At 34.6% G+C, this 25,658-nt stretch overlaps 1 long non-coding RNA gene across 2 annotated transcripts; it reads right to left on the bottom strand.

Annotated features, from left to right (window-relative positions):
* Positions 1 to 85: 85 nt before the first annotated feature.
* On the bottom strand, positions 86 to 25,071 carry LOC140598618 (uncharacterized). Of its 2 annotated transcripts, none has more exons than XR_012001094.1 (3): positions 24,127 to 25,071; positions 23,936 to 24,027; positions 86 to 631 (listed from the first exon to the last, which is right to left on the bottom strand). It is a non-coding gene; the product is annotated as an uncharacterized lncRNA (long non-coding RNA). The 2 variants fall into 2 exon arrangements; XR_012001095.1 differs by having other exon boundaries at positions 23,936 to 24,252; positions 24,947 to 25,071.
* Positions 25,072 to 25,658: the final 587 nt, after the last annotated feature.

The raw sequence follows: 25,658 nt of genomic DNA, 5'->3' as shown, positions 1-25,658 counted from the left end.
GAGAATTGCTGCTAAAAGTTAATACATAAAGATAGTATGGAAGGAGTAAAATTTGATTTATAGAGGTTCTATTAGTTCAGGCTGCCATAACAAAATATCATAGATCAGGTGGTGTAAACAACAGAAATTTATTTACTCACAGTTTTGGATGCTGGAAAGTCCAAGAGCTAGGTCTGGCAAGATCTTTTATTAACTTTCACTTATTAAAACCACCTTCACTAACATGTTACATTGTTTATGGGTTTTTCTCCATATTACTGGATTACAGGATAACAGTGTGTATCTAGTTGTGAGTGATTGACTCAGACAAAATTTTCAAGGTCAAATTAGTGGGGCTTTATCTAAAGAAACCAATATCCCAAAAACTAGTGTTCTTGGGAAGAATTAATGTCCTACAGATGTTTTGAAGTGATCTGTGAGTCAGGAGGCCTGGAGTAATTCTGATGAGGGTAGGAATTCTGCTCTTGGCTATCTGAAGAGGTGCTAGGAACAAGCAAGGGCTCCAAGTTTCCACTCATTCACAGTGATGAAAAGGCAGCATCATCAGCATAGAGGTAGTGAGGCTCTGGGGCAGGCATAGTCTAGGATGGTATCACTGGGTCTTCCAGAGAGCTCAGTGAATGAACAGCACCTAGATAAAACCAAAAAATTCAGAGTCACCTCAATGGAAACAAAGTGACTTCAGTGTTAGCCACTGACACAAAAGCAGCAGCATCTGTGATGAAGAAAGAGAGAGAGACAGAGGGAGGAAGGAAGGAAAGGAGGAAGGAAGGAAGGAAGGAAGGAAGGAAGGAAGGAAGGAAGGAAGGGAGGAAGGAAGAAGGAAGCTCAACTGAAAACCTGGAGAGACTTGTTTGTAGCACACAGATAACAAAACCTGTGAAATTCTTAGAAACAATTGGGAGACCTTTTCAGGACACTAATTCTAACAAATAGATAGTTGGGAGTTTGGTGTATTATAAGACATAAAAAGGAAGATGTCCTTCCTATTTTCTATTTCAGAAAGTATGTTTTATTCAGATTACTACCCAGAATAGGTACTACATCATAGACAACTTTGGGAACCTGCCTGGTTTAAGGCATTCCTTACAAGTGCAGAATAAAAAGTAAATAGTGAAAATTTATCAATACCATCCAAAGAGTTTAAAGACTGAAGAGTTATTAATATTGGAATTCTTATTATTCACATCAATCCCGCTGAATCACAACCACTAAGTACAAGGAGCAGAAATCTTTTATTTTAACAACTTCTTTTTTAAAAAATATTATTTATTTATTTATTTTTATTTTTTATTTTTTATTTATTTATTTTTTTATGAGACAGAGAGAGAATGCATGTGAGCAGGAGAGTGTGGGGTGCTAGGTGCTGAGCTGGATCCTAGGACCCTGAGATCATGACCTGAGCCAAAATCAAGAGTCAGATGCTTTAATCAATGGAGTCACCCCCACACCCATTTTACAACTGCTTTACATTATTTTTACATGGCCAATCTGATGCCTGCCTGTGAACTAGTGTTTGAAAACTCCAACAAAGAATTCACTCTTATAATAGGCAAACATCTAATTTCCTATAATTTGAATGAATTTGTTTCACTGTTTAGTGTGCCCAAATAACATTTGTGTTAAATGCAAATTCACTTTTAAGATTCAGCTTGCCATTAAAGTAAAAACTTTTTTTTTTAAAAAAAAGATTTTATTTATTTATTCATGAGAGGCACAGAGAGAGAAAGAGAGAGACAGAGACATAGACAGAGGGGAAACAGGCTCCCTGCAGTAAGCCTGTTGTGGGACTTGATCCCAGGACCCCAGGATCATGACCTAAACCAAAGGCAGATGCTCAACCACTGAGCCGCTCAGGTGTCCCAGAGTAAAAACTTTAATTATGTATGCAATTCTACAAGAAAAGAACAGAACATATGGAAATGTTATACATCCATTATAACAGAGGGGTATTAATGTAATAATTAAATTGAGATGATGAAATGAAGTAAAATCCAATTTATACGTAGGAAAATTTTCTATACCTATCAAAGATTTTTTTTTCTTAAAAGTTGTTCTCTAAATATATACCATTCTTAGAGCAGTTCTAGGTTCACAAAATTTGTTTTTATTTAAAAATAGTAGTTTTCGGGTGCCTGGGTGACTCATTCAGTTAAGTGTCTACTTTCGGCTCAGGTCATGATCTCAGGGTCCTGGGATGAAGCCCCACATTTAGCTCCCTGCTCAGCGAGGAGTCTGCTTCTCCCTCTCCCTTTGCCCCTTCCCACACTTTTGCTCTCTCTTTCTCTCTCTCTGTCACTCTCTCTCTCAAATAAAGAAATAAAATATTTTTAAAAATAAAATTAATAGTTTATAAAATGGTAAGGAAATATGAAAGACTAAGATGCAAAGTGTTCTTCACAATTCTGTAATTAAATACTTAACCAAAAATAGCTGCTTGGTATAAAGAGTATTTCAGACATCTTTTTTATTTATTTATTTATTTAGGAAAAGTAGCGTGATTTCTGATTTCAACAGGATGTAAGAAACGTTTATACTGTCAAAGCAGAGAAGTTTCTTATATTACTTTCAATAAGTATTCTTCAGTACACCGTCTCCATGATCTAAAGGAGTCACACTTTGATAATTAACAACTGTTTTGGGATGCACTCTAAGTGACAGAAATCACTACTTTAATCCTCTGACCCTCATTTCCTCTTGTGAACATATCTGACAGCTTCAAATCATACACAGGAAAAGGAAGGTATAGTGTAGATAATGCTTAATAAATCAACACTAAGTATAATCTTCAAAAAAGTTCATGCATGACTGGATTACACTGTTCTGACTGTAATTGTCACTTCACCAAAGTGGGCAAAATATAACTGATCAGTAAATTTCTCATTAAAGAAGAAAAAAATTGAGACCATTGGCTAAAGTGAGAATAAGTTAGTTACTGATATACACTTTCAGTTTATAAATTGCAGTATAAGAACTCATTTATTTTCTATAAATAAGCTTAATTTTGTACTTTTTTCAGGTTGGTGAAAAATTCAACCAGATTCCTTCACGGAGCACACTTGCCTCCAAACCCCTGGGTCTTGCCAAGGTTCTGGAATCTTACGAATACCAAGTCTCTGAGAAGGAACTTCTTTTTTCCTTTAATCATCCATGCATATATGTCACCAAGGTGCAGCCAAAACATACTGGTCCAAATTAATATTGATGTCGGCAGGTGTAGCAGCTCAGAAGCTTTGCACCACTAGGGAAACTGGGATCTTTTACAAGACTGAGAGGCCTGGTGCTTATAGAACCTCACCTGTCTAAGTGTATCACAGAGATGATCCTCTTTCGAGCCCAGCATCTTCCTTGGATTTTTTTGTGAGAACCTAGTACAATTCTAACTTTTCAGGATAACACGAAACTCTCTTTGCTCTATCCCAAAGAAACCCCCTACAGTGAAAGAGACATCTTTCCTCTTTAAAACCTATTCTTTTCAAGAGTTTTAAGTTTGGGAGAGAAGGCCTTAAGTTTTCAAAATATGTTCTGCTTTCAGTCCAATAAAACACCTTCCATGAAGTAATAAGACACAAAACTATTTTCTTGAGTGGAGAGACACAGAAGGGAAAATACAAAAAAGAAAGAAAAAACACATATGTATCTAACATTAAAATGCATGATCAATATCATTAGAATTGGAGAAATACAAATTATAACCATAATATGATATCACTACATACCTATTAGAATGGCTTATATTAAGAAAAAGAATAAACTGATAATATCAAGAACTGGCAAGGATGCAGAACAACTATAACTGTCATAAATTGTAGGTAAAAATAAATAAATAAATAAATAAATAAATAAATAAATAAATAAATAAATAAAGCAACAACCTTAGAAAATGGTTTGGAATTTTGTTATAAAGTTAAGTGTGAACTGACCCAATGGATCAGCACCCTTAATCCAGGACATTTACTCAAGGGAAAACATAACCTATGTTCACTCCAAAACTGCACACAAATATTTACAGGGGCCTTATTCAGAATTGCAAAAGACTGGAAACAATCCAGATGTTCTTCAACCTGGGAGTGAATTTAAAAAGTGGAAATCCAACAAGACACTTCACAAGAAGGAAAGAAGTACTGACACAGGCAATAACATAGATTGACCTTAAATAGTTATGTTTAATGAAGAAAGAGAGAGCCAAAATGCTATACACTTTATTCCATTTATATGACATCCCGGAAAAGGCAAAACTATAAAAACACAAAACAGATCAATGATGGACTAGGGGTGGGAGAAGGAACTCACTACACAGGAATGTGGAGGAATTTGAAAAAGTGATGACTGTTTTATCTTGATTCTACATGGTCGTATACGTTTACCAAATTCACAAAACTATATATTAGTATGTGTAGAATATATATATATATATAGTATATAAAGAATAAATGTTATTGCTTAAAACAGGAAAAATTTAATTACAAAAATGTAGTATGAGAAAAAATACTAAAAAGTCTTTGGTTGTTTCAAAAAAGTGTAATGATAGCTTGAACTTACTGCCTAAAAGTTAAAGCAAACTTACAAAACATTTGTGAATATTTAGAGTCAGGAAGATGAATGATACTAGTCTTTATTTTCATTGAGACATGAGGGAGTAAATGGTACATATTTTATACTTTCCTTTTAAGAAATTAGATATTTATTTATTTAAAAATTGATAAATATTTCCTTCAATTTTTATTTATTTATTTTTCTTTCAGTGTGAATAATTCTTTGATTAGAGAAGAGGCCTGAGAAATTTTGGAAAAGAAAAAGTAGGAAATTTAAAATAAAAAAAAATTCTACAGACAGACAACCAAGGTAAAATTTTGACCTAAAATCCCTCTGAATTTTTCCTTGCCATGTATTACCTTTTTGTACTTATGAATTGATTTTTAAAATTTATTTTTATTATTATTTTTTAATTTATTTATGATAGTCACAAAGAGAGAGAGAGAGAGAGGCAGAGACACAGGCAGAGGGAGAAGCGGGCTCCATGCACCGGGAGCCCGATGTGGGATTCGATCCCGGGTCTCCAGGATCGCGCCCTGGGCCAAAGGCAGGCGCCAAACCGCTGCGCCACCCAGGGATCCCCTGATTTTTAAAATTTAAATGTGCCTTTGTTAGATTTTATGTCAATTGTCTTTTAGCAAGACACACATATATAGTATATATGCATATATAATAGTATATTTTGTGATAAATATTTCTCATAGCAATAAACTATAAATGTATTTCCAAATTTTCTATAAAATAATGTTTAATGGTTGCATGTTCTTTTAGTTGGCAACAACATAGCTTATTAAATCAATCTTCTCTTACGGGAACCATAGATGTTTTCTTTTCCCACTACTATAGTGCTGAAGTCTTCACACTTGTTTGTCAAAGGTAACTGAATATTATTATTGATATGATATTAAGATTTTTTAGAAAGAAAAAAGGAAATAAAAACAATTGAAACAAGTGAATTTATGAGTTCATATTGTGGTTCAAAATTTAATAGAGTATAGTCACTAAAATTTTAATTAGAACAGTTTCTATCAGCTCTTTTGTTGAACCATATCTAGGAACTACTCTCAAAAATGTTTTTCTTACATTTCTTTGATGTCTTTTAGAAATAGTGTCAGAACAGAAGTTTTAGTCCTTGTTCTTTTACCAAGAAAGAAAATCCTTTAATAGAAAACTACTATGTCTTCTAGAAATACACAAAGTAGGAGAAAGAACCTATTCATCTGCATTAGAAATAAAAATTAAGGATAAGGCTATTTTAGTTTTACAAAATGTGTTCTTTCCCACCTATGAAGAGTTCCATGACTTTCTTTGTTAATTTAGTTGGAAGTTTTAAATACACATAACCATAAAAAAAAAAAGAAGGAAGGAAAGAAGGAAAGGAGGGAGGAAGGGAGAAAGAGAGGAAGGGAGGGGACGAGGAGGGAGGGAGGGAGGGAGGAAAGGAGGAAGGAAGGAAGGAAGGAAGGAAGGAAGGAAGGAAGGAAGGAAGGAAGGAAGGAAGGAAGGAAGGAAGAAAGGAAGGAAGGAAGGAAGGAAGGAAGGAAGGAAGGAAGGAAGGAAGGAAGGAAAGAAGGAAATATATTACTTGGTACCAGGAAGTCATGTAGATTTGTTTTCTTTCCCTTGAGGTATCCACCTCAAACTTAAAGAAGATCCCAGATGATGGGAAACTAGTGTATAAAGATATTAACATATTTACTTTTCATGGTCAGTACTCATTAAAATATCTGAATAAGTGTATTTTACTCTGCTCAAACACTAGCCAAACTCAAATATACCACGAGTCACTAAGTTCTGCATACCTATATAGCTAAAATCAAAGGTTTTTTCCATTACTAATCTATTTTAATGATGAAAATAATTATTAAACATAAGAAATTAAAATATTTTATATAATTTACCTAAGATTTAAATAATGAGATAAATAAGAGGTTATTAACAAGTTTATTAAATTATAGACATTATGGTAATTCCATTATAATTTCATTCAATAAATTTACCATCACGTCATGAAGCAAATATGTCCTCCTTGGGTGCAAATAAAGTTAAAAATCAAATGTGATGAGACTAATGGATAAAATGAATATATACTTTTTTTAAGTTTTTATTTAAATTCTAGTTACTTATGTACATGAAATATTAGTTTCAGGTGTACAATATAGTGATAAAATGAATATATACTTGAATAACCCTTACAATGTTTAAAGTTTCTCACTATATTTTTAAATACTTCTTTTCATAATTTTTTTCAATTATCACTTTGCCTGCTGAAAAAAGTAGAATGATTTTGCTTAGATGGTATCTTTTATGGGATCAGTGACATACCCTTTATTTCAAGTTTGTACTAGCTCTTTAGTCTTGCACGATCTTTCTAAAGCAATTACAAATGATTAAGTCAATTCATTGTGGTTTTTCTCCTATGATTATCCTGCCTTTTAAATTTGCACATGTTTAAATATTCCAAGTATTCTTTAACCTATTTCTTACAATAGACAGCTGGCAAGGCTTTTATTATATTTTAATTATACAAATTCCTCTTCTTCATATTCCTGTCCAAGGAAGATATAAAAAGTTAAGAATCCTTCATTTTAATATTGTCATTATGTTCATGAATCTCCTCACTTACAAGCCAGGCTATTTCTTCCTTATGCAGAGTACAAATTTCAAAGTTGCTAATTATTTCTCATCTATTTTATTTCACATCATTTTGTTCTCCTTATTTTTTGGCAGAGAACATTTATAAACATACAAATATTTTATTTCCCACAAATATAGATCTCACACATCTGTGTGGCAATATTCACTATCAACTTTTCTCAAGTAATTCCACCACTAATCTGAGCCAACATCATCAATCTAATTACCCCTGGAGAGAGATTTCTCTGTAATAAAAAATGTATAAAGTGGCAATCACACCAGAAGACTTAACCATTAAAAATATCTCTGTACTGGGACACCTGGGTGGCTCAGCTGTTGAACATCTGCCTTTGGCTTGGGGGGTGATCCTGGAGTTCTGGGATCGAGTCCCACATCGGGATCCCTACATGGAGTCTGCTTCTTCCTCTGCCTATGTCTTTGTCTCTCTCTTTCTGTGTCTTTCATGAATAAATAAATAAAATGTTTTTTTTAAATCTCTGTATAATTGTTAAATCTATGGAAAAGAAAGGACAACAAAGTTCAGAAAAGAAAATCAAGATATTAGTAAAATGATTTAGGCTTCCTGGGGTTACTCAGTACATTTGATTATCTGTTTAAGTGGCACAACATACTACTATTGTATTACTCAGCAATTGACAGCCTGTTGTGTTTATTTATGGCAATGCCTAACACATAGTAGGTTTTTGATAAATAGAGTTAAAAGAATCTAAACTTTTATTAAACCATTTCTAATGGTAGGAAAAGTAGAAACTTTTATGAAAGCAATAGCTGAAGTATAGATAATCTCCTTGTCTTAAAGTCACTTATGCATATAATGTTACCTAATCACATTAATAAAATTTATCATCCCCAGTCCCAGCCAATATGCAGGGTGTTTATACCATGGCGAAGGTATAGTCAAATCCACCTGAGAATCCTATCCTATACACAGTTTACTAATTATAAAATAAAGAAATAAGAATATTTATTACCATGTGCATTTTATTGTGCTTTACTATGCTCTACAGACTTTGCCTTCTGTACGAATTGAAGGTTTGTGGCAACCCTATGTCAAGCAGGTCTACTGGCACCATTTTTTCCAACATTTTCTCACTTCATGTCTCTGTGTCATATTTTGGCAATATTTGCAATATTTTAAACTATTTTATTATCACATTTGTTATTGCGATCAGTGATCTTTGATGTTACTATTGTAATTATTTTGAGGTTCCACCAACAGTCCCCATATAAGGCACTGAACTTTATCAATAAATGTGTGTGTCCTTAATGACCCACTGATTAGTGGTTCCCCCATCCCTCTCCCTCTTGTCCACCTCCTTATACCCAGTGACACAACAATATTGAATTAGGCCAATTAACAACTCTACAATGGCCTCTAGATGTTCACATGAAAGGAAGAGTAGCATATCTCTCACTTTTAAATAAGAAGCTAAGGGGATCCCTGGGTGGCGCAGCAGTTTGGCACCTGCCTTTGGCCCAGGGCGCAATCCTGGAGACCCAGGATCGAATCCCATGTCGGGCTCCCGGTGCATGGAGCCCGACCCAGGATCAAATCCCACGTCAGGCTCCCAGTGCATGGAGCCCGCTTCTCCCTCTGCCTGTGTCTCTGCATCTCTCTCTCTCTCTCTCTGTGTGTGTGACTATCATAAATTTAAAAAAAAATTAAATAAAAAGCTAAAAATGAATATGCTTAGTGAGGAAGGAATCTCGAAAGCTAAGATTAGGCAAAAGCTACGTATTTTGTGTCAAAAGGTTGACCAAGTTGTGAATGCAAAGGGAAAATTGTTGAAGGAAATGAAAATGCTATCCCAGTGAACACACAGATGATAATAAAACAAAGCAGTCTTTTTTTTTTTTTTTGATATGGAAAAAGTTTGAATGGTCTGGTTAGACCAAATCTGTCACAACATTCCCTTAAACCAACACATAATCCAGAGCAAGGCACTGTCTTCAATTCCATGAAGGCTGAGAGGCGAAGAAGCTGTAGAAGAAAAATATAAAGCTAGTTGAGGTGGATCTTGAGATTTAAAGAAAGAAACCATCTCCATAACATAAAACTCACTGCAAGGTAAAGCAGCAAGAGATTATGTAGAAACTGCAGTAAGTTATCCAGAAAATCCAACTCAGATAATTAATGAAGGTGGGTACACTCAACAATACATTTTCAATGAAACAACCTCCTCTTGGAAGAAGATGTCATCCAGGACATTCATTCATAGAGAAGAGAAATCAATGCCTGGCTTCCAAACTTCAAAGCACAAAATGAGTCTTTAGTTAGGGGCTAATACAGCTGGTGATTTAAGTTGAAGCCAATGCTTATCTACTATTCTAAAAATCCTATGAGGCCCTTAAGAATTATGTTAATTTTACTCTGCCCTCTATAAATGGAAAAACAAGGCCTGGATGGCAGCATATCTGTTTACAACATGGTTTACTGAATATTGTAAGCCTACTATTAAGACCTGCTGCTCAGAAAAAAGTATCTTTCAAAATATTACTGCTCATTTGTCAATGTACCTGGTTACCTAAGAGCTCTGATGGAAATGTACAATGAGATTAATATTGTTTTCATGCCTACTAACACAACATCCATTCTGCAGCCTATGCATCAAGGAGTCATTTCAATTATCAAGCCTAATTATTTAAGAAATACATTCCCTAAGGCTATAACTGCCATAGATAGTGATTCTTCTGATGAATCTGGGTAAAATAAATGGAAAACTTTCTGGAAACAATTCAGCATTCTAATGCAATTAAGAATATTTGTGGTGCATGGGAAGAGGTCAAAATATCAACATTAACATGAGATTGAAAGAAGCTGATTCCAACTCTCATGGATGACCTTGAGGGGCTCAAGACTTCAGTGGAGGAAGTAAGTGTGATGGAATTAGCAAGAGAACTAGAATTAAAAGTAGAGCTTGAAGATGTGACTGAATTGTTATAATTTAATGGTAAAACTAAAAGATAAGGAGGTGCTCTTTATAATGAGGAATGAAGTGGTTTCTTGAGATAGAAACTACTCCTGGTGAGGATGCTATTAAGATTTTTGAAATGACAACTAAGGATTTAGAATATCGCATAAACTTAGTTGATAAAGTAGCAGCAGAATTTGAGAGAATTGACTCCAATTTTCAAAAAAGTTCTGCTATAAGTAAAATGCTATCATAACTGCATAACAAGGGTTCCTGGGTGACCCAGTCAGTTAAGCATTTGTTTTGGTTTCCACTAAGGTCATAATCTCATGGGTCCTGCTATCCAGTCCCTGGTCAGACACTATGCAGGGAATTTGCTTGAAGATTCTCTCATTCTTCCCCTTGCCCCATTCCCTCTCATACTCTTTGTCTCTCTCTCTCTCTCTCTCTCTAAACTTAAATAAATCTTCAAAAACATAGCATCACATGTTGTAGAGAAATCATTTATAAAAGTAAGAGTCAACCAATATGGCAAAGTTCACGATGTCACTTTTTTTTCTTTTTAAGTATTTCTTTAAATTCCAGTTAGTTAACATACATTTTAATATTATTTTCAGCTGTACAATTTAGTGATTCAACACTTACATATAACATCCAGTGCTCATCACAGCAAGTGTACTCTTTAATCCTTATCATCTATTAAAACCATCCTCCCACCCACCTCTGGTGACCACCAGTTTGTTCTTTATAGTTAGGAGTCTCTTTCTCTCTTTCTTGGTTTGCCTCTCTTTTTTCCCCCCACTATGGTCATTTGTTTTGTTTCTTAAAATCTACATATGAATGAAGTCATATAGCATTTGTCTTTCTTTGACTGAATTTTTTCACTTAGCATAATACTCCCTAGCCCCATCCATGTCATTGCAAATGGGAATATTTCAATCTTTTTATGGCTGAGTAATATGTATATACCACCTTTTTTATCCATTGATCAGTTGATGGGCATTTTGGATCTTCCCATAGTTTGGCTATTGTTTATAATGTTATTATAAATATCAAAGTTCATGTATCCTTTCAACTTACTATTTTTGTATTTATTGGGTAAATGACTACTAGAGCAATTGCTGGCTCATAGGGTAGTTCTTTTTTAACTTTTTGAGGAAAGTCCACGCTGTTTTCCACAGTGGCTGCACCATTTTGCATTCCCACCAACAGTACAAGAGGGTTCCCATCTCTCCACATCCTCATCAACACTGGTTGTTTCCTGTGTTGTTAATCTTAGCCATTCTGACAAGTGTGAGGTGATATCTCATTGTAGTTTTGATTTGCATTTCCCTGATGATGAATGATGTTGATACCTTTCCATGTGTCTATTGGGCTTTTTGATGGCTTCTTTGGAAAAATGTCTATTCATGTCTTCTGCCCATTTATTAACTGGATTATTTGTTTTGGGGTGTTGAGTTTGATAAGTTCTTTATATATTTTGGATAGTAACCCTTTATCAGTTGTCATTTGCAAATATCTTTTCCCATTCCACAGGTTGCCTTTTAGTTTTCTTGATTGTTTACTTAATGTGCATATTTTTTTTTGCTTTTGATGATGTCCCAATAGTTTCTTTTTGCTTTTGTTTCCCTTGCCTCGGGAGACATATCCACTAAATAGTTGCTGTGACCAATGTCAAAGAGATTATTACTACCTGTCTTCTCTAGGGTTTTGATTGTTTCCTATATCACATTTAGGTCTTTAATCCATTTTGAATTTATTTTTGTGTATGGTATGAGAAAATGGTCCATTTTAATTTTTTGCATGTTACTGTCCTATTTTACCAACACCATTTGTTGAAGAGACTGTCTTTTTTCCACTGGAGAGTCTTTTCTGCTTTATCGAGGATTAATTGACCATATAGTTGTGAATTCATTTCTGGGTTTTTTATTCTGTTCTATTGATCTAAGTGTCTATTTTTGTGCCAGTATCATACTTACTTGATCACTACAGCTTTGTATAATAACTTGAAGTCCAGAATTATGAGGCCTCCAGCTTTGCTACTTTTTCAAGGTTGTTTTGGCTATTCAGAGTCTTTTGTGGTTCCACACAATTTTAGAATTGTTTTTTGTAGTTCTGTGAAAAAGTTATTGGTATTTTGATAGGGATTGCATTAAATGTGTAAATTGCTCTGGGTAACATAGACATCTTAACAATATTTGCTCTTCTAATCCATGAAGATGGAATGTCTTTTCATTTCTTTGTGTCATCTTCAATTTCTTTCATCAATGTTTTATAATTTTCAGAGTATAGGTCTTTTACTTCTTTGGTTAGGTTTATTCTTAGATATTTTATATGTTTTAGTGTAATTGTAATTAGATTACTTCTCTGATTTCTCTTTCTGCTACTTCACTATAAATGTCTAGAAATACAACATACTTCTGTACAGTGATTTTATATCCTGTGACTTTACCTAATTCATGTATCACTTCTAGCAATTTTTGGGTGCAGTCTTTTGGGTTTTCTATATAGAGTATCATATCATCTGCAAATAGTAAAAGTTTCACTTCTTCCTTGCTCACTTGGATGCCTTTTATTTCTTTTTGTTGGCTGATTGTTGTGGCTAGGACATCCAGTGCTATGCTAAATAACAGCAGTGAGAGTGGACATCCCTGCCTTATTCCTGACCATAAAGGAAACACTCTCAGCTTTTTCCCCATTGAAGATATTAGCTGTGAATTTTTCAGATATGGCCTTTATTGTATTAAGTTATGTTCCTTCTAAACTATTTTGTTGAGGATTTTTCTTTATCATGAATGAATGTTGTACTTTGTCAGATGCTTTTTCTGCACATATTGAAAGGACCATATGGTTCTTTTTTTAAAGATTTATTTATTTATTTATTCATGATAGACAGAGGGAGAGAGAGAGAGAGAGAGGCAGAGACACAGGAGGAGGGAGAAGCAGGCTCCATGCCAGTAGCCCGACGTGGGACTCGATCCCAGGACTCCAGGATCATGCCCTGGGCCAAAGGCAGGCGCTAAACTGCTGAGCCACCCAGGGATCCCCAGTATCATATGGTTCTTACCCTTTCTTTTATTAATGTGGGTATCACATTGATTGACTTATGAACATTGAACCACCCCTGCAGGCCAGGAATAAAGCCACTTTATTGTGATGAATGATTTTTTTTCATGTATTGTTGGATTTGGTTTGCTAGTATAATACTGAGAATTTTTGCATCCATGTTCATCAGAGATATTGGTCTGTAGTACTTTTTTAGTGGAGTCACTAGATGGTTTAGTATCAAGGTAATTCTGGATTCATACAACAAATTTGGAAGTTTTCTTTCCTTTCTACATTCTGGAATCATTCAAGAAGAATAGATATTAACTCCTCTTTAAATGTTTGGTAAAATTTGCCTGTGAAGCATTCTGACCCTGGAATTCTGTTTATTAGAATTTTTTTTTTTTTTTTTACTGATTCCATTTTTTTTTTTCTGGTTGTTGATCTGTTCAAGTTTTCTATTTCTTCATGTTTCAGTTTTGATAGTTTATGTTTCCAGGAAACTATCCATTTCTTCCAGGTTGTCCGATTTGTTGGCTTATAGCTTTTCAGAATATTCTGTTCTAATTGTTTGTATTTCTGTGGCATTGGTTATTTCTCCTCTCTCATTTTTCATTTTATCTATTTGAATCCTTTGGTTTTTATTTTGGTAAGTCTGTCTAGCAGTTTATTAATTTTGCTAATTTTTTCAAAGAACCTGATTTCAATGACTTGTTCTATTTTTTAAATAATTTTTAAAAGATATTATCTATTTGAGAGAAACAGAGTGAGGGAGAGAGAAAGAGAAAGAAGGAGCAAGGGGAGAGGGAGGAGCAGACTACTTGCCTAGCAGGGATCCTGATGTGGGGCTAAATTCTGGGACTCTGGGTTCATGAATAAGCCCAAGATAGATGCTTAGCTAACTGAACCACCCAGGCATCCTGACCCATTCTATAAATTTTTTAGGCTTTATATCATTTATTTCTTCTCTAATCTTTATTATTTCCTTCCTTATGCAGATTTTAGGTTTCATTGTTCTTTTTCTAGCTCCTTTATTTTTTTTAAGATTTTATTTATTTATTTATTTATTTATTTATTTATTTATTTATTCATGAGAGAGACACACAAAGAGAGGCAGAGACACAGGCAGAGGGAGAAGTAGGCTCCCTGAAGGGAGCCCAATGTGGGACTTAATCCGAACCCCAGGATCACAACCTGAGCTGAAGGCAGACACTCAACCACTAAGCCACCCAGTTGCCCCTTTCTATCTCTTTTAGGTTGTGTATTTCAGACCTTTCTTGTTTCTTGAGAAAGGCTTGTATTGCTATATACTTCCATATTCAGACTGCTTTTGCTGCATCCCAAAGGCTTTGGACCATTGTCTTTTGATTTTCTTTTGTTTCTGTGCTTTTTTTTTTTTAATTTTTATTTACTTATGATAGTCACACAGAGAGAGAGAGAGAGGCAGAGACACAGGCAGAGGGAGAAGCAGGCTCCATGCACCGGGAGCCCGACGTGGGATTCGATCCCGGGTCTCCAGGATCACGCCCTGGGCCAAAGGCAGGCGCCAAACCGCTGCGCCACCCAGGGATTCCTGTGCTTTTTTTTTTTTTTTAATACCTTTTTTGTTTCCTGGTTGACCCCATTTATTTTTAAAGTATATTTTTTAGCCTCTATGTATTTATGGTCTTTCCAAATTTTTCTTGTGATTGACTCCAAGTTTCATAGGGATATTGTCAGAAAATATGTGTAGTACGGTCTCTATCTTTTTGTACTTGCTATGGCCTGATCTGTCACCTCATATGTGATCTATTCTGAAGAATGTTTCATATGCCCTTGAAAAGAAATTGTATCCTGCTGCTTTAGGATGAAATGTTCTGAATATATGTTAAGTCCCTTTTTTCCAGTGTGTCATTTACAGCCATTGTTTCCTTGTTGATTTTCTACTTAGATTGTCTGTCCATTGATGTAAGTGGGGTGTTGAAGTCCCATAGCTACTATTATTAAATTATTTTGAATTAGTTCCTATGTGTTTCTTATTAATTGTCTTATATATTTGGATGCTCTCATGTTGGGTGCTAAATATTTAGAATTATTAAATATTCTTGTTAGAATATCTCCTTTATTGTGATATAGTGCTCGTACTCATCTCTTATTACAGTCTTTGTTTTAAAGTCTAGTTTGCCTGATAGAAGTATGGCTACTCCAGCTTTCTTTTGACGTCCATTCACATGATAAATGGTTCTCCATCCCCTCATTTTCAATCTTCAGGTGTCTTTTGGTCTAAAATGAGTCTCTTGTAGGCAGCATATACATGAGTCCTTTTAAAAAATCTATTCTGAGACACTGTGCCTTTTGATCAGAGCATTTAGTCTGTTAAATTCAGAGTAATTATTGATAAATACATATTCAGTGCCATTCTATTACTTGTTTTGTCATTTCTGGAGATCTTCTCTGCTCCTTTCTTGTTTTCATCACTTTTGGTCTTTCCATTCAAAGAGTCCCCTTTAATATTTCTTGCAAGGGTGGTTTAGTGGTCATGAACTCCTTTAATTTTTGTTTGGGAAACTGGTTATCTCTCTATTCTGAATTGCAGCCTTTCTGGATAGAGTATTCTTGGCTGCAGATTTTTTCCATTCAGTTCATTGAATATATCTGTCACTCCTTCCTAGCTTGCCAAGTTTCTATTGAGAAATGTGCAGCTAGGCTTATGGGTCTTCCCTTGTAAGTTAAGAATGTCTTTTGCCTCCCTGTTTTTAAGGTTCTTTGATGTTATATTTTGCAAATTTAATTACAATGTGTCTTGGGGTTGCCTGCTTTTGTTAATTTTGATGGGAGTTCTCTGTGCCTACTAGATCTGAATATTTGCTTTCTTCCCAGATGAGGGAACTTTTCAGCTATTATTTCCTCAAATACATTTTCTGCCCCCTTTTCTCTCTTTTCTTCTTCTGGGACTCCTATGATGTGAATGATATTACATTTGATGGAGCCATTAAATTGCCTAAGTCTATTTTCATGTTCCATAATTCTTTTTCTTTTTTGTTCAGCTTCATTATTTTCCTTTATTTTGTCTCCTAAATCACTTATTTGTTCCTCTGCTTTTTCTAGCCTTGTGTTCATTGCATCGAACCTCTTTCCAATCTCAGTTATTGCATTTTTCATTTCTGATTGATTTGTTTTTACTACTTTATCTCTGAAGTAAGAATCTCCCTGAAATCTTCCATTCTTTTCTTAAATCCAGCGAGCACCCTTGTGATTGTTTCTTTAAATTCTCCATCAAGCAAGTTACTTATATCTGTTTTCCTTAGATCTCTGACTGTCACCTTATCTTCTTCTGTCATTTGGGATGAATTCCTCTCTCTTGGCATTTTGTCTACAGCTCTGCCTTTTAAGTGTTAGGAAAGCCTATTATATTTCCTGCATCTGAGAATAATGGCTTTATAAAAAAAAAAGAGCTCTTACAACATCCAAGTCCTGGCACTTCAGGGAGTCTCTTACGTGTATTGCAGGCACTCTGCTGTTATGTTGTGGCTGCTCCATCCATCAGACCAGTCATCTGCAGAGTCTCTCCTTGCTTGCAGTGGGCAATGTTTGGTCTTTGGCCAGTGTGTGGTGGGTTTTAACTAGGTATGCTCCAGTCTTCTTGATAAATAAGATCTAATATTATTTCCACTATAACTGAAGCCCTGCAGCACCCTCTGGTCTGGAGATGTGGTATGAGCAGAGGTTTATACTGCTCTTCTGGAGTGGGGCTGTGGGTGCTGTGTTGCTTCCCACAGGTGTTTCTGTTTCTTCTGAGGAGCAAGGGAGATAAATGGTGCCAGCCAGCTCTTTTTATCCCCCAAAAAGGTGTCTTCAGAAAAACTACCTCTCAGGGAACACTCCAAGAAGAGCAAATAATCTCCCTCCTGTGTGCCCCATGCTTTCTTTAGATCTCAGTTTACACACTGTGTGCCCCACAGTTGTTTGCCTACCTTCTCTCCAAGAGTAGAGCAGTGATCTCAGCCAAGCTCTCTCTCAGCCAAGCCTGTCAAATTTTCAAACCCTAGGCCTTAAGTCCTACTGGTTGCAAGAACTCATGAAAATCAGTTCTTCTTGTTATCCCAACCAATGATTTTGGGGAAATATTTTCCTTTTGTGTCCCATTCTGTACTCCCTTCCCTTTGCCTTTTTTTGGGACAACAGCTTCCTCCCCTCAGCAGCATTTGAGATCCATTTCTCCCCTTAGCCACATCTCTGCACATCCTACCTTCTCCAATGTGGCTTCTCTTTAGTTTTGGATTTTTTTTTCTGTCAGTCTTCAGGTAGATTTTTGGGATATTTAGAATGATTTAACAGTTATCTATTTGTGTTCATGGGATGAGATGAGCCAAGATCCTCCTATTCCTCTACCATCTTATCTTCACTCACCACCATTGGACGTCTCATTTTAAGAAACTGACACTGCCATCTGACCTTCAGAAACCACCACCCTACTCAGTCAGTACCCATCAACATTGAGGCAAGACCCTCTACTCCCAAAATATTTAGACTCACTGAAAGCTCAAATGATGGTTAGCAATTTCTTTTTGGCAATAACGTATTTTTAAATTAAAGTATATACATTGGGATTTTTTTAGACGTAATGGCATTTTACACTTAATAGACTATAGTATAGCATAAACACTACTTTTATATGCACTGAGAAACCCTAAAACTAATTCAGCTCACTTTATTTCAATTATCTGGAAAAAACCTGCAATATTTTCAAAATATGCCCATATTCTTATGGTAAAGATTAATGTTGTACCTTCTATAGTGCCTGATAGTAAATATGCAACAAAAGTTATTATTACTGTTTGTAAACATCAAGAATGATAAATAATTCAATCAATGTTTAGAAAATTTAGGGACATCTGAGTGGCTCAATCAGTTAAGTATCTGCCTTTGGCTTAGGACATGATCCCAGGGTCCTGGGATCTAGTCAGGCATTAAGTTCCCTGCTTAGCAGGGAGTCCACTTCTCCCTCAGCTATTCCTCTTACCCATACTCACTCTCTCTCACACACACAAAAAATAAATAAATAAAATCTTTAAAATTTTTGGAAAATGTCCTCTTTCTGTTTTTTTTAAGATTTTATTTATTTATTCATGAGAGACACAGAGAAAGAGAGAGAGAGAGAGAGAGAGAGAGAGAGGAAGAGACACAGGCAGAGGGAGAAGCAGGCTCCATGCAGGAAGCCCAATGTGGGACTGGATCCTGGGACTTGGGGATCACACCCTGAGCCAAAGGCAGATGCTCAACCACTGTGCCACCCAGGCATCCCTACCTCTTGCTTTCTTAAACACTAATTTTTATATAAATATTATTACCCTGAAAAGCATGAATTAAGTCTTTATATGGATTTGATATGTACTTTAGCCTGTGATTTTAGTCATTCAGTGAAGTCTCTCACAGAATAATACAAATAACAGTGTTTTTCATTTTTTTGTTTTGTTGTTTTGTTGTTTTGTTGTCTACAAATATAGTCAACTAAACTGTTGAAAACAGGTGCAGGGAAGCCTGGGTGGCTCAACAGTTTAGAGTCTGCCTTTGGCCCAAGGTGTGATCCTGGGATCGAGTCCCACATCTGGCTCCCTGCATGGAGCCTGCTTCTCCCTCTGCCTATGTCTCTGCCTCTCTCTCTGTGTGTCTGTCATGAATAGGTAATTAAAATCTTAAAAAAAAAAGGTGCTAAATTTATGTTGACAAGTTCCTTAGTTGCCTTTTCTGTATTCCATTTTACATTCTGCCTTGTTAACCTAGTTGATGCTTTGCTTATGGATTTTAGGCACTTGTTTTCATTTGTTTGTTTACCTTTGCTTCCTGGTGTTCTTTTTGAGCTTGAAATCTTAAAAAGCATGGCTCACATTTGTCCAAACATGATACATTTAGGACAGATACTAAGCTATTGGTGAGATAAGATGAAAATAATCTTTTTCTCTTGAGACAGTCAAGATGGAATTTCAAAAGGTCTTCAGAGAACAGAAGTTTGTTTATAGAATCAGAAAACTTTTCATTATATCCCAGCTAACTTCATACCCTAATCAAAATATATTTTGTGCCAATAGCCAAAATGATATGGAAATTATAACTCCAGCACAATGCAAACAAGTCACTCAAAGATGGCAATAAACTAGAAAGAAGTGATGATGGCACATCCTGTTAACACTACTTCCTGAAATGAAAATATAAAGAATTTTTTAAAATCAAAGTAGTACGTTTTCACTTAGCATTATTATTTTTTAAAAAGCACTAAAGTAAGTTTTTACCTTAAATTTAATTAGATATTCTTGTGGTTCTCATTATTTTCTATATTAAATACACAAGCACATGGTCAAAGCCACTTTGTGTTTATTTCTATCTTTCTGGATATTCAACAAAACCTGTTTTATGGGCAATTCCTGGTATAATAGCCATGAAGACAGTATCTTATACTTTGAATGACAGTACAAGTGTGTGCCGATATTCCACTAGAAAAAAAATATATATTTTTCTAGAGAAACAACCTGTAGTAGAAATATCTCTTTGGAAACCTTTAATTCAAATAAGGTCTTGGTAAAGAAAAATGCCAACTCAAGATGTCAGATCCCCAGAAGTAATTATCTCATTACATGATTTAGTAGACTAGTAAGAGTTCAAAATATTGTCTCAATGAAGTTAATTATGTAAATCTACATTTTAACTTGAGGAATAAAATAATTAAACCTGAATTGGGCAGCTAATACCTGGCTGAGTTCTATAATGATAAATTACTTGGCTATTTTTAAACATTTTCTTTTTTTGTATCTTATTCATGTTTTCAGTATTAATTTAACCAAGTATGCTTACCCACAAAATGATAGTGTGTCACTTGGATTCTCAATTATGAAGATAATTGCGATTATCTTCTGAAGATAATTCTGATAATTGTTTTTCCAAACATAAAAATAAGTTTGTAATAATTTCTGAACAATCTATGTGCTATTATAGCTGTAAATTTATTCACCAATTTCTGGTGTAACCTGTTAAAGATGTTAATGGCCAAAAACATGTAAAACTAAACCCATCACAGACCAGCTTTTGTTTTTACAAGATTTGTTAGTATTTCCTGGCTACAGGGGACATTTTACCTCAGTGAATACTCGGTGAGTTTGGCTGTATCTTTGCCATAATAAGAATGTATGCAAACAACTGGAAAAACTTTATATCTAATGTGCATCTGAAGTTATGACTCTGAGTCACATAAAAGTCTCCTCCTAGGAACAGTATTGTATCTGACTGCTGAAGCCAAGTCTCCTACCTAAATGAGAAAAGACTTGATATTTCTCCCAAATCATAAGTTCTTGCCTAGTGCTAATTATAACAGTATTGATGAGATAACTCTGTGCACATTTTATTCCTTAATATTTATTTAAAAGCAAAGCATAAAGGGCTCATTTACATTTAACCAAACCATCTTCATTTAATCTCCTTTACAGTGTGGTGAGAAGGTCCTCAGATCTTTTTTGGATTTTTTGTTTGTTTGTTTTTAAGCCAGAATGGCTAAAATTAACAACATAGGAAACAACAGATGTTCGGGAGGATGCAAATAAAGGGGAACATCTTATATTGTTAGTGGGAAAGCAAACTAATACAGCCACTGTGAAAAACAGTACAGAGGTCCTGAGAAAGTTAAAAATAGAATTAACCTATGATTCAGCAATTTGCACCATTAGATATTTACTTAAAGAACACAAAAATACTTATTTGAAGGGATACTCTGATGTTTTAGGAGTGTTATCAACAATAGTCAAAGTACAGAAACAGTCCGAGTGTCTATTGAATGATGAATGGATTAAAAAGATGTGGTCTATGTATACAAAGGAATATTATTCAGTCTTCAAAAAGAATGAAATAATGTCTTTTGCAACACTGTAGATGGAGCTAGAGACTTACCCTAAGTGAAATAAGTCAGTCAGAGAAAGACAAATACCATATAATTTCATTCATATGTGGAATTTAAGAAAACTAACAGATGAATATGGAGGATAAAAAGTCAAACCATAAATAGATTTTTAACTATAAAGAAAAAAAACTGAGGGTTGCTGGAGGGGAGGTGGGAGGAGATAGGTTAAGTGGGTGATGGGGATTAAGTAGAGCAATTTTTGTAATGAACACTGGGTGTTTTATGTAAGTGATGAATCACTAAATACTACATCTGAAATTAATATTGCATTCTATGTTAACTAACTGTAATTTAAATTAAAACTTGGAAGAAAAAAATACAAAATAAAATCAAATCAGATTAGTAGTGAACAGAATGTTAGTTTATGTACATTAATTCCAAATGTTTAAAAAGAAAGATGAAGGCCAATGAATATATAATGGCCTATTTAAAAGCACATATAAAATGACATGCTATGATTAATTCTTTATTAACTCTTTTATTACTACTATTACTATTACTTCTAATACTACCACTCATTTATTATTAATCCTTTATTAAGTAATATTGCTACTTAGTCCACTTAACCAAGACCTTTCCAATGATGAGATGTAAAGCTGGCAATTCCTTAGAAATTCATTCTTATTTGTTACCATAATGGAATTCATAAATCGATTAAGCCTTTGTTTTTGTGTGTGTGTGTGTGTGTGTGTGTGTACTGCTACCAATCTTTTTTCATATTGTTAAATTGGTAAAATGGAAATAGTATTAAATGTGGAAGTTTGTTTCTACACTAGATTACTCTGGAAATTTGTCACTTAGCATTTCTACCTCAGAATTTCATCTGTAAAAATGAAGCAGGTGTTCTAGACAAGTCCTCAGTTTCCCTAAATGCTACTACCACCTGTATTCCTAAAAAATGCAATGGATATCACTGTATCTGATCTAGTTTGTTCTTTCTTTCTTTTTTTCTATTTATATAATTACATTTTCTTCCTTACCCTTTTGCAGAACATTTACTCCCAAGTGTATTAGGGCTGCATCAAAAAATGAAAAATTCATGCCCTCACATTTCTTATATAAAGTTGAATAAATCTGATGTGCTATGATACAAATAAGAAACTTTAAACAGAACAGTAGCTATTTTATTTCATTTTGGAATAAAGAAGTGCACAAATAATTCATAGATAAAGATACAATAAGAAAACCGCAAGGCAACATGATAGTATTTATATGTACATATTTATCATGGATTTAAAATAGTATATTTTTCATTTTATTAAGACCGGTCTTATTGGGGATCCCTGGGTGGTGCAGCAGTTTGGCGCCTGCCTTTGGCCCAGGGCGCGATCCTGGAGACCTGGGATCGAATCCCACGTCGGGCTCCTGGTGCATGGAGCCTGCTTCTCCCTCTGCCTGTGTCTCTGCCTCTCTCTCTCTCTCTCTCTCTGTGTAACTATCATAAATAAATAAAAATTTAAAAAAAAAGACAGGTCTTATTTACATCATTGATAAATAATCTATTGCCAGAATTACTCATCTGTCAACTATTAATTATGCCAGACCCTGTGTTATATTCTGCTAGTAAAATATTGAATAAAGTAGGCAAAGTCTCCATCTCCATGGAATATACTGTCTAATGGAAGAGCATACAAAACTAAACTAGTTAAACAGGTAAGTATGTAATTAAAAACTGTGATAAGACTCAGAAGAGAGGATACTATTAACACATGGAACACAGGAATATAAGCCAGTATGGAAAAATTGGTGATAATAATTTGCAGCAAGGCCTTTTTATTTGATCTATGAAACATGTGTGACTGATGTTAAGCTAGATGTATGTATGTGTTTAGGGGATGGGACTGGGCTGAAGCCAGAGAGAAAATTCTACAGAACAGTAGGTCATGCAGTATATACACAGATATTCACATAGATCGTGGGTTAGAAGGAAACATGATGCTTCTAACAAGCTGATCTGGTCCAAGAATGGACAGTGAGGACTAATTTGGTATAACATGCAACAACATTTTTCAAAAGAAATTCATGAAGTTCCCTAAAAGAAAACACAATATTTTTGTCATCTCAAGAGCAATGCTCAGAGACAGAAGTGTTGATGAGTTCTGATGTTTGTTTTAAAGAGAGTACTCTAGTATAGAGAACTGATAAAAGGAAGTGAAGAAGGGATGTGTCAGAAGTTATTAGAGCCATCTAGGTAAAGAATAATGATACCCAAAACAAGGGAGAAATAATTACATACAAGACTGACAAAACATGAGGGTGTGTTTTGATAAAGCCCTGAGGAAAAAATTTTAAAAAGAAGATAGATTTTGATACGATGTTGAATAAAAGTAAACAATATATTATTACAAAAATAATCAAGTCATTTCAGAGATTTGTAAAATAATATTTCCTAGACTGTAAAATACAGTAAGTCCTGATTATTGCTTATGTGTGTGAATATTAGGATTTCTCAGTTTACTCTGTTGACAATTTCTATGTCCATGAGTGTCTTCATAGATACCATTAATATTAAAAAGGATTGAAAAAGACATAAATATATATACTTCAATGATACAGCAATTTAATTAATGGACACTTTCATCTCACTGCAAATATTTTCTCTGAAGCAATCTGCATGTACTTTTTATAGCAGCAGGTTTTTCCACACTGAGCTATGACACAAACATTTGCCTTATAAACTCATCAGTTGAATTTCCGGCACCAGGCTAGTTGCCATCATGACCTCTTAATTGGCTCAGAAATACTTTCTCTAGTACCCTGCCCATGTGAAAGCTCTTTTTTTTTTCTTTAGTCTTTCTTACTTTTTTTAAATTTCTTACATAGAGACTATAAATCTAGCATAAATATCTGGGACACACACCTCATTTGGAAGCAAGAGCAGCTCTCTGTTTAGATCAGCTTCCTGGAGTGCAGGATGTAGATCAAAGCACAGTGGTAGCTGACCAGCCAGGTCTAGAATTACAAAATATATTTCTCTATTAATCAGAGAGGAATAAGGCAAGATGAGAAAGTTTCTCCTTAAAGATGTAGAGGTATCATTTCAAAAATTACATTAATATGCACAAGTGCATTATGATGAAATTCTAGTTGATTCATATAATGTCAAATAACCCATTCATATGTCAGATGAATGTCTTCAATTTTACTCACAATTTTCCCATTTATTCTCTCATTTACCTAAGTAAAGAAAGCAAATAACAGAGAGACTTTACCATTAAGACTTTATTAATGTAGTACAGTATTGATTAATTATTGACTTTAAGAGATATTTCTTTCAAATAATTAGTGTAAAAATAATCACTGATACCATTCCAGTCATGTTAAGTGTTTTTGTCAATTAATCAACATCTGTAGTGTGAGTTTCCACTCTGATGTGAATCCCAAGAATATACTGGGAGAAGAATAATTTGTATACTTACATGGGCAAAAATACATACACACACACACACACACACACACACACACACACACACACAGAAACACAGAATTAACACTGCAAAGATCAATTCTTCCCAAATAAGACCTAAGTAAAATAATATCCATTAAGCTCATTCACTGTTTCTACAATCATAAAAATTAATTTGCATTCCAGTCTTACCACAGCCCCCGTTTCCCAAACACCAATTGTCATCCATTCAATCCTACCCAGTCTAACATGAAATGCACCAAAGTGGGACCCTGAGGAATTTCCATTCCCCTCCTTTACTTCCTTTTCTCAGCGCATGGGCAAACACCAAATTAGCCATCAAATCTTATTAACCTTTCTTTTATACCTTTGGTGAGAGGCATCCCATTCTCTTCATCCTTACAAACACTATGTTATTTAGACTATCAATTTAACTTTACTATTACAAAATACTGTAATTTTCACCTGTTTATTGTCTTCTTCATCCAACTGTCTAAAATAGTCTTCATAATAAACTTTTATGATGTTCTTTGATCACATCCACACGACATTTAAGAAAAAGAAAAGAAAGCAAATAACAAAGAGAAAAATGTAAAAAAAAAAAAAAGTCTTCCACAATTTTCACTCAGGGAGTTTAAGGTCTTAATCTAAAACTAAATTAATAAGCATAAGAATTACCTGGAGATGTTTGAAAAATCCAGAATCAGAGATTCTCATCAAATTGGTCTGGTGGGATCATAGAAATCTACATTTCAGCAAATATTTTAAGTAATTCTACACAGATGGCCCTAGACTACACTCAGGAACTTAATTCTAAATCTTCTCACTTTTTAGTTTTGTGAAAAATGTCCTCTAGCTAATAAAAACGTATTTTCATTTTTCTGAATGTTACTATGCTAGTCAATTTGCCTAGATTTTACTTTCTACATTTCCTAATCCCCTGCCAATCTCAATTACCATTTATTTTCATACACACCATAATGCCCTCTCTTGATATCCCTCACCAAAATCTCTCTCTATTACACAGTTGAGTTTTGGCTTCACATGACATTCATTAGATACTGCATGCATAGTTTTCTATTACTACATAACAATTGACCACAGCTTTAGCAGCTCAAAACAACACCCACTTATAAGTCACTGTTCTATAGATCAGAGGTCTAGCAGAGTGTGGCTG

This window comes from Vulpes vulpes, chromosome 4 (genome assembly GCF_048418805.1).
Source record: "Vulpes vulpes isolate BD-2025 chromosome 4, VulVul3, whole genome shotgun sequence".
In the NCBI taxonomy this organism is placed as follows: domain Eukaryota; kingdom Metazoa; phylum Chordata; class Mammalia; order Carnivora; family Canidae; genus Vulpes; species Vulpes vulpes.
Note: the sequence above shows the minus strand (reverse complement) of the source record. Positions and strands in the feature narration are given on the sequence as shown.